This window comes from Saccopteryx bilineata, chromosome X, assembly GCF_036850765.1.
Source record: "Saccopteryx bilineata isolate mSacBil1 chromosome X, mSacBil1_pri_phased_curated, whole genome shotgun sequence".
Classification (NCBI taxonomy): Eukaryota; Metazoa; Chordata; class Mammalia; order Chiroptera; family Emballonuridae; genus Saccopteryx; species Saccopteryx bilineata.
Window position 1 is genome coordinate 22694550 of NC_089502.1, and position 15714 is coordinate 22710263.

The following is a 15714-nucleotide window of genomic DNA, read 5'->3' on the forward strand; positions in this document are numbered from 1 at the left end:
TTGCTTTGTGCTGAATAGTCTAAATATCACTTTTTAAAAACATCAACATTTCAATAAAAACTAAAGGTTGCTGACTAGGCTGTGGTTCAGTAGACTGAGCATCAGACTGGGACGTGGAGGATCCAGGTTCAAAACTCCAAGGTCACCAGCTTGAGCATGGGCTCATCTGGCTTGAGCTCAAAGGACATTGGCTTGAAGCCCACATTTGCTGGCTTGAGCCCAAGGTAGTTAGCTTGAGCTGGTTCAGCTGAAGCCCCCCTGGCCAAGGCACATATGAGAAAGTAATTAATGAACAACTAAGGTGTTGTAACAAAGAATTGATGCTTCTCATCTTTCTCTCATTCTGCCTGTCTGTCCCTCTCTCTGTCTCTTTTGCTAAAACAAACACAAAAAAACTAAACAAAGAAAACAAAAACAAAACAAACAAAAAAACACTGTAGGCAATGCTACCTGTTGATAACTGATTCACTCTGGTAACAGTGTATCATGAGGCCAAACAGAATTGACTGGAGCTTGGCAGAACATTCTGCAGTCTCAGGGCTTTTCAGGAAATTTAGTAAAAGCTAACCACTCCACTGTAAAAACAGCTAAAAATGGAAAGACCCTTCTTGCATTTGCTAAAGTATATTGATAGTAATTAGATGAGAATAATAGAACTCACTAACTCCATTATTCTAAGCATATTGTAAGAATATAGTTCTTGGCATTAGTCAGGAGTCATTGAAGAATGCATCTGGGACGAATTATGGCAGCATGCTTTCTACCAAACCATGCAAGAACATTATTGATCCCACTGACTCATCCACTATTTTTTTAGGTCCTTCTGTCCTTATACATGAGGCATAAGCTACTCGGTAAAATTATATGCATGTCATCATCTATCATTATTCAGAGTTGCTCTTCTGGAGCATTATTTTCTCCAGAGTCTTAAACCTGCTTCACTGATGAAGAACCATAAGCCTATGGTCAGTCTCCTAAGTATAATGTCAGGACATGTCCTTGCCTAAACCTTAAAAAATGCTGGATTCCATATTATGTGACTTTCAGAGCTGATGTGGCCCAAAACTTAGTGGACCACTTTGTTTCTTCAATCCTTTAATGAATATTATTTCTATACATTCAATATGCAAAGCACATGATTTGCAGTAAATCTACATTAAGAAGGTTAATAACCAAACACAAGAAAGATAAATAAAAAGGAGTTATGGAATTAAATTCTATTTATTGAGGATCCATAAAGAATATATACACATTTAACATAGACTTAAGTTTCTCAAATGTATAATCAATTGCACTTTAACTCATACTGCAGAGTGATAAGTGGTCTGATTTAGCAGGAATGGCCTTGTTCTAAATTAATTAAGACCCTTAATGCTTGGGGTGCTAAATACATTTTTTGTTTTGTTTTGTGACAGAGACAGAGTCAGAGAGAGGGACAGATAGGAACAGACAGACAGGAAGGGAGAGAGATGAGAATAATCAATTCTTCATTGAGGCTCCTTAGTTGTTCATTGATTGTTTTCTCATATGTGCCTTGACTGGGAACTACAGCAGACTGAGTGGCCCCTTGCTCAAGCCAATGACCTTGGGTCCAAGCTGGTGAACCTTGCTCAAACCAAATAAGCCCACGCTCAAACTGGTGACCTAAGGGTCTCAAACCTGGGTCCTCTGTGTCCCAGTCCAATGATGTGTCCACTGTGCCACCACCTTGGCAGGCTAAATAGAAAATTTTTAAAGTAATGTTGTAGTCAAAGAAATGCTCTTTAAAAGGTCCATTATTTATCATATTCAAAACTGTGGATTTTAGAGTTCTGGCCTTTCTTGAAGTTTCTAAAACCAAAGATAAAACAACAATTTAGAGTAATACTGTGATTTTGGCCCCCAGATCCATAATGCCACCTGATTCTCTGTGGAGTTAATCTAAAACTAGCTTATATATTTTATACATTTTAACCTGGAAGTTTCCATGTCTTCAGCTTAATTTTACTGAACCCTGAAAATCACTTCTGCTCGTTTATTATTGTTGTTGTTTTGTTTTGTCTTGACCCTCACTTTGCATAGGTACACTAAAACATATCAGTATGAATAGGACTGAAATATGTAAGGATCAGGATTTATTTATCTTACTGTTTTAGTTTCCTCGAAAAATCAATATGAGTCCTTCAGCCAGTGAGTGTAAAGTCAGTAAGTGCTAAAGCAAGTCTTTTCTCCTTGTGGAGAAAATTATTTGACCTGCAGGCATGAGGCACATAAATATTTGAATTTTGGGAGGGCATTATCAGAAGGATTTAACAACATTCATTTCTAGCCAAATAGGTACTCAGGAAAGAATTTGCTGAATGAATGAATTAATGGCCATAAATTCTTCTGAGCTTGATACAACTTTCTCAGCTTTTCTGGTGCTGTATTTGTCATCATCAGAGGATAAAATAGATCATGATATCTGCCATATACACTGTCATGGGACAGCATAGAGCAGGATTTGGCAAACTGCAACCCTCAGCCAAATGCAGCCTGCCTTCTGTTTATGCATAGTTTATGAGCTAAGAATGATTTTCACATTTTTAATTTGTTGAAACAGAAATACAAAAGAAGGATAGTGTTTTGTGACATGTGAAAATTATATGAAATTCCCATTTCTGTGCCCATAAACCAAGCCTTATTGAAACACAGCTGTGCCCATGTACTTACATCCTGCTTTTGTACTCTAAGGAGAGAGCTGTTTTGTTATGACAGATTCTATATGACCTGCTGCAAAAGCCTAAAATTTTACTATCTAGCTTTTTATAGAAAAAAAGAAAAAAACGCCAACCCTTTGCTTTGTAGATTGGTGATATGGTTCTCATAAAGAAACCTACTAAGGCGAAAACAGTGCTATATAAGTACAAAAGCTTTATGACTTTAATTTCTAAATCTATTGCTATTATTTCTGAGTTATTTGCTTGCAGACCTTATAGTTGTAACAGGTGCTAATGCACAAGAATAGAATAATAACTCCTATCATAGTTGTTCACATTCATAGAAAACTGCAAGTCTAGCTATAGCTGGATATTTAAAGAATGGGAACTAAAATGAAAATGTTAAAGTCTTTACTGAATAAAACAATAAATGATAAAGGAGTTGTAACTAAAACATGGTAAGAAGCCCAGACAAAATAACTATTTGTCTTTAATTCATTCATATAATCCCCTGGGTTGGATTTTTAATAGAAAGCCTCACAAAAAGCTCAAGAAATTTCACAAGATCATAAACCACTTTTCTAAGGCAAAAACTTCAATTTCCTCCAAATTTACATAGTATCAATCACTTTAAGTAAAAATTACATTTTATTTTATTAACAATGAAATATATTAAAAATTGGCACTTTATGTACAGTTATATAAAGCCTTGGTGTGATGTTTGTATTCTTAAGGAGTAAGTGTGCAGAGAGTTCAGTGGCAGAAGAGGAAAAAGAATGACATTTCAAATTTTGATTACTCTAAGGAAAATTGAAAAAATTCTAGGACTACATTCATTTTTAGGGCTAAAATGTTACAACACAGGCTATCGTAAAACAGTACAAATGGAAGTGAAGTTTAACTAATGGAGTTCATTTAACTAATGTAGATAATAAAACCAGATATTTCACTCTCCAAATGGGATTACAGGTTGGCAGTTATCTAGTTAATTTGATTCATGGGGATTTATAAATTGGATCATTCAGAGTCCAAAGTGAAATGGTGATTTAAATGCAGCCCAATGGCCTCTGGAGAAATAATCACTTCTTTAGAATTTACCTGAAGAATTAAGTTTTATCCTAATTACTCACCTGGAGAATTAACTTGAATTTTGAAGCATTTGACTAAGAAATAAATAAACCTGGGTGTTGTATTTAGAAAGAAAACCCTTTAGGGAATAAGATTGGAAAAAATTGAGCCCAATAAATGACAGGCCAGAAGCCTACTTTCTTGATCAAAACAAACAAAAACAATTATATAGCTACATGGAGTTAGCAAACCCATTCACTTGTTTATTTAGTAAATATTTATGAAATTATTCTTTGTGCCAAATATTTGTGTAACCACTGGGGATACAGAGCTAAACATGTAGGCAGAACAAATAAATTCTCTGCTCTCTTGGAGCTCACATTAACAAGGATGAGATAGATGATTATTACGTTAAAAATAATTTCAGGTAATGATACATTCCATGTAATAAAACAAAAAAATTCTATAAAGACTGAAATAAAAGGACCTACTGTAGCTGCTGTGTTCAAGGAGGAACCCCTGTGGAGGTGACTTTTGAGTGATACTTAAATGATGAGAAAAAGTCAGCCATGGGCAGTTTTTAGAGAAGATGTACCCAAAGGCAGTCTCCAAGTAAGGAATGGGATAGATTCTGTAGGTTTGTTCTTAGCTGAATTTGTATGGAAGTCAGAAGAGGTATGTTTATCTATTAAATGCAACTTAGATGTTTGTCTTATCATAGTATTAATTTTATCTTTCCATACATGTAAGTATTTAAACATTTTCAAGCCTATCTAGTTCATAACCCAGGCACTATGTGTATGCAAAATTAACCTGAGTTTGGAGGCAGATGTTATTCCAGAGAGAATTTGGTTTTGCTCAACAACAAAACCCAACTTGTGTTTTCCAGTCAATATTCAGAAACACCTATGATGGACAAATATAACATGAATTTATCATTATCATTATTGTTTTTATAATTAATATTATATAACTCTTAGAAGTTAAAAGATGCTTTCCCCCGTATCATTTGAACCTCATGTGGTACAGGTACTAATATATCCCCGTTTTATGGAATAGAAGACTTGCGGTTCAGAGCAATCAAGTAGATTGCTCAAAGCCACTCATGGAACAGTTGAACAGTTTGGTAATTGTGGAGATAGAGCCTTGAAGCCAGACTTTTTGTTCTAGACTTCCAAATTGCTCATTTTATTACACCATTCCACCTTAAGCTATACCTATATTTATATGAGTCTGAATGCTAATTAGTATCCACAGCAGACTCCATATTTCTGTCTGATTAAGTAAGATTGCTTAATATGTGCTACTTTAGGAAAAGGAATTAGAGTAAATTTTTCCATCTGAAATTTCATGTCGGTTCAGGATCAAAAGGGAGGATATGATTGACTTTATATCCCATCATACATGATTAAACATGTGTGTAAATATCAACATTGTTACTGGTTTATTTCTCAAAGGAGAATTGTTCTTTGAACATAAAATTAATCATAGTGTAAATTTACAATTAGGTAGAGGATTTTTTGGTTTCCTTCTTTGTTTTCCTTTTGTCTTTGAGCTGCCCTGGCACTAATGCTAAAATGCTCACCTGCATAGACCAGGGTTTGTGGGGTATTCATTGACTTTGTGTCCATAGTCAAGTAGTGCACATCGTCTTATGTGCAAAATGTATTTGGCTACAGTTGACAGGATTTTCATTTTCCATTCACAGATGTAAAGCATTTTAAGTAGAACAGAAGCTTCAGCATAACAAAGTCAGCAATCCATGAGAGTCACACAATTCTGCTTACCTTTCATTTGTCAGCATTGATGGGAAACATCTATATTACTTGTTCAATCTGTTAATTGTATATTTTCATCCAAGCTGCACTGACAAGCGAAGATCTCTTCACTCATATTAGTCTGTAGGAATGTGTTGGTCAATATAGCCTTTAAACTGCTTTACATGTAACCTATAACTCAAGTGATTCTTACTAAAACAATATTCAAAAGGTTCTCTACACTTAAAATTAGTTATGTGACACACCGTAAAGAATAGGTTATAAACTTAAGGATTCCAGTTTCATCATCTCTAAGGTTTGTAATTTAGTTAATCTTAGATGGGTTCATATTAACTTTGAGGAAGGAGTTACAAAATTTACTTCAGAAAACAGCATGTTTTTTACTTTTAAATTACTCCAACTTATACAAAGAGTTTGGGGATGTCTATAAATAACATGTTGAATTTTATTGATTTTTCTCTCCAAATAAGACACAAAAAATCACTTTTAAATCTAAATGATATAATATACAAATATAGGAGCATATTGGCCCATAGCTCTGGTTCTAGTGTATAAAAGGTGCTCAGTAAACAATTGATGAGTGAATCACCAACCTAACTTATTAATTTTACTATTTTTGATCCTCATACACAAAGAAATGCAATGACTTTTACATGGTCACATATGTTCATGGTAGAAAAGGAAAAAGAACTCTGGTTGTTTGAATCCCAGTGCACTCACTGCCTTCTCCTGTACAGTACTATGTTTCTTTGAATTTATTTACCTTGTTTTCTCGATCCTAATTTCCAGTGATTTAGGTTGCTTAGATGAACGGCTGTTTAGGCTGCATCCCAATATAAGGCTGAACTCTCAGAATGAAGAAAGTATAGATACTATATCAAAGTATATATATCAAGCTTTAACAGTGTGGAGGAGAAAAATAATTTTATTTATTTCCTTCTAAATTCTTCTGGCTTGAGTAATAAAATTAATACCAGACAGATTGACAGAAGAAAATGATCAACTTTATTATATGTGTACATACAGGGGTTTCACAAAAACGTGAACCCCAAGGACATATTGGGCTGTTGAGATGTATATACCATTTTGGACTAAAAAGTGGAAGGCAGGGATCTGGGACATGAAAGGTAGACAAAAAAGAACAAAATTTTGGTGATCACACTCTTTCCACTCAGAAACAATGTGCAATCTAACAGACTTTGCAGGTTCTGCACTGTCTGCCATACTCAGTTCATGTTATGCCTAGATGTTATCTCCCTTCAGGTTTTTCTCTCTGATTTCCTTTAGGCAGGTAAGGGGTGGGTGGTAGGGGTAGATCAAGTACACTTTCTGAGTCTTCTGTTTTTTGAAAATAACCACCTTAAAATAATTGATATACTAAAAAGTCATCTTTTGGAGTGGGAAACTGTTTCTCCTCAAAGTTTCATAATATTTTCTTCATAGAGGGGTAAGTTTTTAGTTGCTGTTCCTACCAGAAGTTGAATCTCAGCAGTGACAGCTACCACAGGTTTTTCTCATTAAGGAGCTATTGGACAACACTGGGAGCAAGAACATTTTCTTAATAAATTATCAAATTGAATTGCTTGCTCTGATATATTACATATATGCTCCCATGATATATTTCATAACACTTTGGGAAATATCATCTTATTGATGTGCTGGAGGGAAGGTTTCTCTAAGCATTGCCAGATAAAACACAAAATGCTCAGTTAAATTTTAACTTCAGATAGACAAGATTTCTTTGTAGTATGCGTGTGTCCTAAATCTGGCAATCCTAGGTTATCTGTCATACAAAAACGCCAAGGATGTCTTGATTTAATTTTTGACATCCTACCCTTCGTTGCCTGATTTTAATAATTATGCTGATTGCATTGCTAACTGCCTTCTTTAGTGTGTGTGAATGAATCTTCTGTGTGTGACCTGTGGGCCAGGCCTGCTAACAGGTTAGTTATTCAGGCATAACAGAAACCTTCCCCCCCCCTCAGAGCCTTTTGGGAGTTGGGGCTATCCATTCAAAACTCTTTTTTAACCTGTTCAAATTCTATTTCCTTTTTTTGCATTTAATAATTTATTTTATTTTTTGACTTTTAACAATTGAATGTATTAGAGTGACATTGGCCAAGAAAATTATATACATTTCAAATGCACAACTCTACAATATGTCATCTGCATACTTCACTATGTGTTCACCACACCAAGTCTCCCTCCATCACCATTTATCCCCCTGTACCTTCTTCCACCCCCGCACTCCCCTTCACTCTGGTGATCAACATACTGTTATATCTATGAGGTATACTTTTTAAAAAACATAAAAATGTTTGTCACTGAATTCCATTGATAGTGTTATTTCTATAGATTATTTTATGAAAATATTTCAACTTTTTCATTTTATACATATAAAATTATATTGTGATAGTAAGTATGCTTTTAGTTACACTAGAGATTTTGGAATCAACCCCTAAAGAGCAAGGTCCCCAACTGAGAATCAATGATCTATGAGATGCCAAACCAATCAATGAAAAGTCAAGTATTGATTCAAGCTACCCATTACATTTTTCTTTTTCTTTTATTAACAATACAAAGGTATTTTAGTTTTTCTACTCATCATGCCATGGCTTCATAGAGAATGGGCTCCATTGGCTCTGACAAAGTGTGCATCTCTGGGGGGAGCAGGATGGCACTTCAGTTGAACCCAGAAGCTTTCTTCATAGTTTTCTTCTTTTTCTGATTATATCTTTCACAGGTTTCAGGAAAGTATCTCGGTTCATAGAGTGCTTAATATGCTCAATATGTACATTAATTCTCTTGCCAAGAATCTTGCCCTTAACTTGTTTGTTTACAACAATGCATGCTGCATGCTAGGTGATATTATAGAGTCTTCCAGTTTGGCCATCATAGTATTTGTGGGCGTGGGCATTCCTTTTTGAACAGTGCTCATTCCCTTGATGTCTACAATATCATTTTTCTTGTAGGTTTGTATGTATGTGGCCAGTGGAACAGCTCTGTGTTTCCTAAAAGGCTTACGGAACATATAGTGGGTGCTTCCTCTTTTTCCCTTTGTTTTGTCTATTTTGGTGAATTACTGGAAGATGGTGGTTCCAGCCGAAAAGCTAATTTTTTTTCTTTTTATATATTGCTAAATCAGTGTTTCTCAATAAGTAACTTCAACAATGCTTAAATGATAATCATATAATTATTTTAATGTGTGTTAGAAAAGGTTTCCATTCTGCTATAAAAACAGTTTGGAAACTGCTGGTCCATATAAAAGCAAAGAAATTGTTTGCCTAAGTAGAGGCTGAAAAAAGTAACTTTTGTCCCACCTTTTAAGTCCTCATTGAGCTAATAATCAAGTTAACAAGCCTGACTAGGTGGTAGCACACTGGATAGAGCATTAGCATGGGACGCAAAGGATGAAGGTTCAAAACCCTGAGGTCCCCGGCTTGAGGGTGGGCTCACTAGCTTGAATGCAGGGTTGCTGGTCTTAGCTTGAGATTATAGACATGACCCCAAGGTCAGTGGTCTGAAGTTTAAAATCACTGGCTTGAGCAAGGGGTCACTGGCTCAGCTGAAGCCCCCTGGTCAAGGACATATAAGAAAGCAATCAATGAACAACTAAGATGCCACAACAAAGAATTGATGCTTCTCATCTCTCTCCCTCCTGTCTGTCCCTATCTGTCCCTCTCTCTGTCTCTCTTGTTAAAAACAAAAATAATCAAATTAATGTGAGAGAGATTAATAGGAGAAAATGTTCAAGATTTATTATGATGTATATTTGAGGGTGCCGTAAAATATAAAACCAGATACAAATTAAGCAGTTTATGTTTATGTAAAGGAGAAAAGGGGGCAGGGGTCTGGGATTTCAGAGGAAAAGTAAGCTATTTACAGGTTGATGAGAAAGAGCAAACATGTGGTGATCAAAGTTTCGCAGGCCTACTCAGCAGAAATGGGACACACAGGGAAATTTAACTAACAGACTTCCATTGTCTCCTCCGCGTGTGCCACAATTAATTCATATTTCCTATGGTGGTTATGCTAAGGTTTCCTTCCTGAAACAGGTTTTTCTATCTGAATTCCTTTAGGCAGGAAGTGCAGAGGGTCAAAAGTTTTTCCTTAGTCTTTTGTTTCTTAATAGCCAGCTTAAGATCAATGTCCCTAAAGGCACATTTTATGGTGGCAAAACTTTGCCCCCACCTCACCTTTTAAAAAATTCTACTACCTTTCACTTTTTCCCCTAAATTGACCAGCTATTTTGGCCTTTTGTAGGTAAGCAGAAGAGTGTTGCCTTTAAAGGTAGCAAGCTACATACAAATCTGAAATGCCTTTTATTGTTAACAACTGTAACAACATAACACCTTGAATCTGTTCTCATTTATCTTTTTGACACAGGGATGTGATTGTATTATTCCCATTTTGTAGATGAGGGAGGTAAAACTCAGAGTGAAGAGATGCCTGGTTAAACTATTGGGGATTATACTGTAATCTTTATTATAAACCATAGCTTGTTTTTATTTCTATTGAATTAGTTTTAGAATTATATTATTGCACATTTCTGAGCTTCAAGTGTCTATTGATATATAAACAATTAGATTTAAAAGAGGATGTTTTAATGAAAATATTAATACATAAGCAACTATAGTCCCTGAAAGAAGCTCAGAGATACATATTAACTCTCCTAAGACATATTTGTTTTAAATTCACACAAATGATAGGTTTGGCATGATGCAGAGAAATACATAATACCCAGGTTTTTTCATTGTATCATCTACTTGTGGATTAAGTTTAGTGAACTGCTGTAGCAGCACGGAGTTCATACACTTAATCTGGTTAGGCTGTTGCCTGCCGATTAACTAGGATTTATTGATTTCTTTTCAAGTTGGAGAGCAGTGCGACTCAGAAATCTTTACCTCTGATTTAATCAACCTAAAATAAATACCAAACTTAAACTGATTGCTTAGTTCATCATATAATATTGATAGAGTAGGCGGTTAGACAGACAAGAGCAGAGCAGGAACAATAGGCCAGGCACAAATGTCACCAGAGCAGAAAGTCCTGGGTGCCTAGCGACAGGCAAAAGTAGAGAAAACAACTATTATAGACTAAGATCTCTCCCCCAGGCTGACATTTACTCCCTTAGCCTGTCGTGGTTTAGACCCCCTGACATTTCATATTGCTAGTAATGCTGAGGAACAAGGGGGAGGAGCAAGAGGCAGGGAGAACAGCCTCATACGACCCCATATAAGCCCTTGCACAAACACTTCCTTGAGCATTAAGCCCCCAGGACAATGAGGCTCTGATCAGCATCAAATAATCTTAGGGACAGGGCCTCAGGTCTGTTCACTACAGAGACAGAGTTTTGGTTAAACTAGAGATAACATCTAGGCCTCAGTTGTGTTTCTGCTATAAACCCAGAAAAGCAGCAAACCAGACAAAGTGAGGCTATGGCCGGCATCAGGGCCAGGTGTAATGACTGACAGCCAACCCTAGCACCAACCTAGTAGAAAGCATGACTCTGAAAGGACACACCTGGAAAGTTGATGAATATTCTATTGAATTCTATGCTGAGATCTCCCCTAAAATCCTGTCTTTAGAAGACAAATAAAAATTCTTAAGGCAAGGGGAACCCAGTGCATGTGCTTTTTCTCTCTTTCTTAGAGCACACCTGTGCCTTTCACCCTCTTTTTCTGTCAGGTGCGTTATCTTTGCTTTCTTTTTCCTAAGCTCCAAAGGTCCTTCTTTTGCCTCTGTAACTTGTTTCCTGAGTCCATACAGCCCAGCTGGGCCACTTTCTCTACTTCTGTGACTTTCTAAATAAACTTCTGGCATTAAAGTTCATGGCTCTGAATTCTTTCTTAGTTGAACTCAAGAATTGAGTTCGCTGAACCAAAGTCTAACACCTCCATGAACAATATCACTCAAGTGAGGACCATCGTTTATCATTGTGATATACCCTGGCCTCTTAAATAAAGATAACACAAATTACGTAGTTAAAATTTTTGGTGGAAAGGTATGAAAACACCATTGTACTAATTAATTAGACATCTAATATCTGCTCTTCATGATAAGAAAAGGCAGAAATGAACACTTAGGTTTTGTAGTGGTTACTATAATATGAATTATGTATTTTAAAATTATTGCACATTACTAAAGTATTAAGCACAGATTATTATTAAAATTAAATACTAAGATATTTATCAGGCTCACTTTAAAATGCATAGTCTGTCTTGAAACAAAATTTCTACAGTAGTAAAATTTAAATAAAATGTCTAAAATGCTAACCTAAAACAATCGTTCTATAGTTACTCTTCATTTATGATTGCTGACTCCTATTTGCCTAGAAATCTTGAGTTTTGAGACAGTTGGTTTCATCTTTTCTGTTTATCATCATAGAACATCTGAAAAGGTTACCACCTAATTTGGAAGACAAGATAGTCTAGGAAGATTAAGTAACTTCATAAAGGACTTTTTCTAAAGCTTCCTCCTCAACTAGAAGAATTAAATTATAAATATTGAACATTTTGGGGCTCTGTCTTCCTAATTAAAAATAACATTCCGCCCTGGCCGGTAGGCTCAGTGGTAGAATGTCGGCCTGGTGTGCAGAAGTCCCAGGTTCAATTCCCAGCCAAGGCACACAGGAGAGGTGCCCATCTGCTTCTCCAGCCCTCCCCTTCTCCTTCCTCTCTATCTCTCTTTTCCCCTCCTGCAGCCAGGGCTCCATTGGAGCAAAGTTGGCCCGGGCACTGGGGATGGCTCTGTGGCCTCTGCCTCAGGCGCTAGAATGTCTCTGGTTGCAACAGAGCAAGGTCCCAGATGGGCAGAGCATCGCCCCCTGGTGGGCATGCCAGGTGGATCCCGGTCGGGCGCATGCAGGAGTCTGACTGCCTCCCCGTTTCCAACTTCAGAAAAATACAAAAAGAAAAACAAAACATTCCTAGAAAAGTTAAAATATTGCCAGTTAAGTTTGTATTCATCTACACAATGTGCATATTTTAAATACTTTGAAAATCTCTGGTTGATTATTTTCTTTTGTAAATCAAATGTTTGAGAACCTTATTAATGTAACCATCTTGAATATATTTACATAAAGATAAAATACCATGTTAGTCAATCAGCTAAACCCCAAATGACCCCAACAAACACCTGTGCATTATTCTGACCTCATGCATACTCATTTTTGGTCTTATGCCACATCATAGTATTCATGTTTCCTTCCTTTGGTTTTTATTTAAATTGATTTCAGGGATAACAAAGTATAATTCTTATTAAATATTGCTCTCACTTGATTTAAAGTTTCTTTCTTTCTTTCTTTCTTTCTTTCTTTCTTTCTTTCTTTCTTTCTTTCTTTCTTTCTTTCTTTCTTTCTTTTATTGACTTCAGAGAGAAGAAGGGAGAGATACAGAAACATCAATCTGTCTTTGTATGTGCCCTGGCCAGGGATTGAACTAGTAACCTTTGTATATCAGGATAACCAACTGAGCTATCTGGCCTGGACAATTTTTAGAGTGCTTTTTAAAAATATAATTATGCTATTCTGTGAGTATTTAAGTCATTTCTAATTGAACATAATGAGATTATCAAGCTATATATCAAAGAGAACACTTTAATTTAGTTATTACAACCTGAAAAACTGTCTGTGGATATGATGACATGATTAAGTTATTATAATAATATGATGTTTATTTTAAAGGACAGTTATAAATATATTTAATTTTAAGTTAAACCTTGAAAGAGTCAATTCACTTCTACATGAATAGTCTCATTTTAATATTTGAAAGTGGGCAGAATTCTGTTCTTAGTTCCTCTCACTAGAATATTATATCATTTTTTTCTTAACTGAGAAGCAGAGAGGCAGAGAGAATGACTCCTGCATGTGCACTGACTGGCGGTACATCAGGCAAGCACCCTACTGGCAGATAGATGCTCTGCCCATCTGGGGCTGTTGTTCTGTCACTCAACAACCAAGTTATTTTATTACCTGAAGTGAGGCCATGGAGCTATCCTCAGCATGCAGGGCCAACTTGCTCCAACTGAGCCACAGCTACAGGAGGGGAAGAGAAAGACATATAGAGATAAGGGCAAGGGGAAGGGTTATAGAAGCAGATGGTCACTTCTCCTATATGCCTTGACCAGTCAAGGCATTGAACCAAGGAAATCCACACACCAGGCCAACACTCTACTACTGAGCCAACCAGCCATGGCTTATATCATTTTTTGAAAGTTTCCTTGAACAATAAAATAAAGCAAACCCAAGATTCTCTTAGTGGTGCATTTATCAAAATGTGGATTCTTGAGATTGTCCTTAAACAGCAAAATACACACAAAAGCAACAATAACAACAACCATTTGTATCATTTAATACAATAGAGGAATATTGTGTACTTAATTTAGTATCATCTTGTCATTCCTAGTGTATATTAGCTTATTAAATATTTTAAAATCTTCTCCAATAAAGAAATCTGTATATTTAAGCCAGGATTTCAAAACTTATTTGACCATAGAACTCTCTTTGTGGTCAAGTCTAACACTTATTAGCATCCTGAAGAGTGAGTATTATTGTAGATCACACTTTGGCTAATGGAGACCTAGGTTATTATTTTTCAAGAATTTGAAAATAAAATTACAATATAAAAGCTTATTTCTTTTTATGTGCATAATATTTAGGGGGACATATATCATGACATCTGGGATTTACTTTAAAATACTCTGGCTAAGGCTGACTAGGCAATGGCACAGTAAATAGAGCATTGGACTGGGATGCAGAGGATCCAGGTTCAAAACCCCAAGGTCGCCAGCTTGAGTGTGGGCTCATCTGGTTTGAGCATGGGCTCACCAGCTTGAGTGTGGAGTCACTGGCTTGAGCGTGGGATCAAAGACATGACCCATGCATGCTGGCTTGAAGCCCAAGGTTGCTTGACTTAAGCCTAAGGTTGCTGGCTTGAGCAAGGGGTCACTCACTCTGCTGTAGCCCCCCGGTCAAGGGACATATGAAAAAGCAGTCAATGAACAACTAAGGTGCTGCAGTGAAGAATTAATGCTTCTCATCTCTCTCCCTTCTTGTGTGCCCCTATCTGTCCCTTTCTCTGTCTCTCTCTCTCTCTCTCTCTGTCACATACAAAAAAAATACTCTGCCTAAAAAATAATTTAAGTAAATTTAGTGAAATATAAATAATTATTTAATTGTGGTGATAAGTATATGGCTGTTTATTATACTATCCTATTTTTATGTTTATAAAATTTCACATAAGTTTTTAAAATTCAAAATGTGCTTTTTTATGTAAAGCTACAATTACTAATTCAGACATGTTTTCATAATTTTACAGAACAGGGTATAAGATTGCAATGAAGAATGTCTATTTTGTCATTTTGTCTTCTCTGTAACCAAGGGCAGACATTTGTTGAATGGTCAAGTCTGGTTATGGTAGTCACATCATAATTTTCCTGTGTGATAAAACAACTGATTGAAATGAGCTGAGATTTGAACTTAAAATTTCAGCCTCATTATGACCAGCTCCAAAACAGTAATTCTCAAAGTGTCTTTTTTGAACCAGCTGCATCAATCTCACTATGGTAACTTGCTCAAAGTGTAAATCCACAGGTCCTTTCCCAAACTGAATCAGAAACTCTGTTGGTATAGTCTAAAACTCTGTCATAACAAGCCCTTCTCCCATGATTTTGAAGCGTGCTCAGCTTTGAAAATTACTGCTCTCATCTATTCTGTTGACCTAGACATAGAATTGTAATATGAAATTTCTATCATTAGCATTGTGTAAATTCTCTCTTAACTTTATGATAGGGAAAAGTTAACAGGGTTTGTATCATTGGTTGATTTAACATGCTGCTTCTCCATCTGTAGAACACAGTTTAGACATATTGAGCAGATTGAGTTAGGAGCTCAGAATGTATCTATTATTTTAATGATGCCACATTGGTCCTTTCAGTGAGAACCTTTCATTGAACAGGTATATTTATGTACATCATTTGACTTGTCATTGGTGGTTTATTATCTTGTTTTTTTTTTGACAAAGATATTCTCTAGCAAAGTCGTCTTAGATGTGGATGGTGGTGGGCAGCCTACTTCCATGCCTGCAGCATATAAAAAACAGAAATTAGTGGATCACAGGTTTGGGTTCAGTTGCTATATAACTAAGAAGCTGTCACTGAAGTAGAAACAACCTCTCAGTTTTGGTAAAAAG

At 36.1% G+C, this 15714-nt stretch overlaps 1 protein-coding gene and 1 pseudogene across 1 annotated transcript in view; one reads left to right on the plus strand and one right to left on the minus strand.

Annotated features, from left to right (window-relative positions):
• Positions 1 to 15714, plus strand: part of TENM1 (teneurin transmembrane protein 1) — a 1131584-nt gene that overhangs the window by 235232 nt on the left and 880638 nt on the right. The gene's annotated exons all lie outside the window — the stretch shown is intronic.
• On the minus strand, positions 4723 to 8603 carry LOC136317599 (large ribosomal subunit protein eL21-like; annotated as a pseudogene).